The sequence below is a fragment of the Phoxinus phoxinus genome, assembly GCF_949152265.1.
Source record: "Phoxinus phoxinus genome assembly, chromosome: 11".
In the NCBI taxonomy this organism is placed as follows: domain Eukaryota; kingdom Metazoa; phylum Chordata; class Actinopteri; order Cypriniformes; family Leuciscidae; genus Phoxinus; species Phoxinus phoxinus.
Genome location: NC_136886.1, coordinates 1,194,483 through 1,196,982, shown reverse-complemented (window position 1 = coordinate 1,196,982; position 2,500 = coordinate 1,194,483). Strand labels below are relative to the sequence as shown.

Genomic DNA, 2,500 nt, shown 5'->3' with positions numbered 1-2,500 from the left:
TGTTTCCAACACTGATAATAATCATAAATGTGTCTTGATCATCAGATCATCATATTACACTGATTTCTGAAGGATAAATCGGCTAAACTGAAAACCATCCTTTCATACAAGGATTTGGAGATTGTTCTGCATGCCTTTGTCTCGACCCGGTTGGACTATTGCAATGCTCGTTATCGAGGCATAAGCGAATCACTGGTCAATCGTCTTCAGTACGTCCAAAATGCTGCAGCGAGATGTTTAACAAATACCAGAAAACGAGATCACATAACACCGGTATTGATAACCCTTCACTACTAGGGGTGGTTAATCTGTCTGATTTCCCGATTCGATTCGATTACGATTATGAAGTCCAGATTCGATTACAGTCGATTTTCGATTATTAACGATTCTCGATTAGCGATTATTGATTTTTCCATTTCACAACAGTAAATTCACTACAGTAAAAATCACAACAATAAAAAATTATAACAAACTTCAACATATTCTGAATCTCTATTAACATAAAATACGGATGTCCACACATCACATGTTACAGCTCCTCCCCGCTTTCTTCAGTGGTTCCATGACTTCGGTTTTGGTCTTGTTGTAGAGTGTGGGGATCGCTGTGTCTGTAAAATATCTCCGAGATGGGACGTTGTATCTCGGCTCCAAAGTGTGCAACATAGCGCGAAAGCCCTGGTTCTCCACGACTGGATGCAAATCCTTGGCAATAAAAGTTGCGATTGATTGTGCTAATGTGCTTTGCCCTTTCCGAGCCAGGTGGAAGCTTTGACAATATTGTTTCCACTTTTCAGAGTTCCGTCTTTTGCGTTCCGTCAATATTCCGTTATTATCGATTTTCAAAAAAAAAAAAAAAAAAAGTTTTTTTTTTTTGTTTTGTTTTTTGAAAATCGATTTTTGCCATTTGTGAATCGATTCAGAATCGTCCACGTCCGCATCGCGATGCATCTAAGAATCGATTTTTTCCCCCACCCTATTGGCTACCTGTTCAATTTAGATGACGTTCGTCTCAGAACATGCTCTTAACCGTCCCACGATCTCGCTTGAGGCGCAGTGGAGATCGTGCGGCTCCTGCACTTTGGAATGAGTTGCCACTATCTTTGAAATCCTTGTCAAGCATGAAGACCAGAGGCGGACAGAGTACACGGCTTCATGACTTGAGGAAAAGTACAGATTCCCCTTGCTAAATTTTACTCAAGTACAAGTAAAAGTACTACAGTCAGATGTCTACTCAAGTAAAAGTACTGAAGTACTTGTTTTTAAAAGTACTTGAGTATCAAGAGTACATTTTCTAAATATTGCACTACTACTGCCACAGTGCTTACATTTATGTACAGGAACGTCCTACATGGAGTTATGAAAAATGTTAATGTGAATACCTTGGAGAATGTAAACGGAATTGAAAGTAAAATCAAGTCAGTTTCATCTTTTTACCACGTTGCTTTATTTAACATTAAATAAAGGCAATAGCACAATGGCAACGCTCTGACTAACCTCTGCTAGAGTTTTAATGGATGTTTTTGCACCCACATTTGAACCTGACTGTGTTAAACACACACCGCATACTCAAGAACATCACAGCAAATGCCCAGCTTACATTAATGTGGAATATCAGAAAAGGAAATTCAGCTAACAATTGTGTGTACATGTGAGTTTCTCTGTTTTTCATCAAACAAATCAATAAACCTAAACCAGCAAAGAAGGCAATAGTAAAATCAAGTTCTGACACACCTCTGAAAGCTGATTGCTGATTGGCTGTCCCAATCAGTGACGCCTGCACAATCCAATCACGTTTGAGAGGGAATCAACAAATTGAGGGTTTCCGAGATTTTTTTTTCTTCTTTTTTTTTAATTTTTTTTAGAAGAAGTAACGGGTACTCAGTACTCACGGTTATGGATTGAAATGTAGTGGAGTAAAGAGTACAATATTTGCCTCTCAAATGTACTTGAGTAAAGTCATGAGTACTCCCCAAAAATGATACTCGAGTAAAGTACAGATCCCTCAAAATTGTACTCAAGTAAATGTACTCCGTTACTGTCCGGCCTCTGATGAAGACTCATTTATTTCATCAAGCTTTTGACGTCTGATTGAGTCTAAGAAATGTGAGTGATTATTTGCTTGATTTTTAGTGTCATGTGTTGATGTCTTTTTGTGTATTTTAGAATTATTGTAATTTCTGTGTAATTTTAGAGTTGTCTAATACTTATGGACAGCACTTTGGTCCATTTTAATGGTTTTGAAAGTGCTTTATAAATAAAAGTTGAGTTGAGTTGAGGATCATGTGACACTGAAGACTGGAGTAATGATGATAAATTCAGCTTTGATCACAGGGAATAAATTACACTTTACTGTATATTCACATAGAGAACTGATGATTTACATTATAATCATATTTCACCATTTTTACTGTATTTTTGATCACATAAAAGCAGCCTTGCTGAGCAGAAGAGAGAAACATTCACATCTCTCTCTCTCTCTCTCTCTCTCTCTCTCGCCCTC

The 2,500-nt window shown here is 37.6% G+C and overlaps 1 protein-coding gene across 1 annotated transcript in view; it reads right to left on the bottom strand.

Annotated features, from left to right (window-relative positions):
• The window catches only part of gli1 (GLI family zinc finger 1), a 64,005-nt gene that overhangs the window by 33,160 nt on the left and 28,345 nt on the right, over positions 1-2,500 (bottom strand). The window lies entirely within an intron of this gene.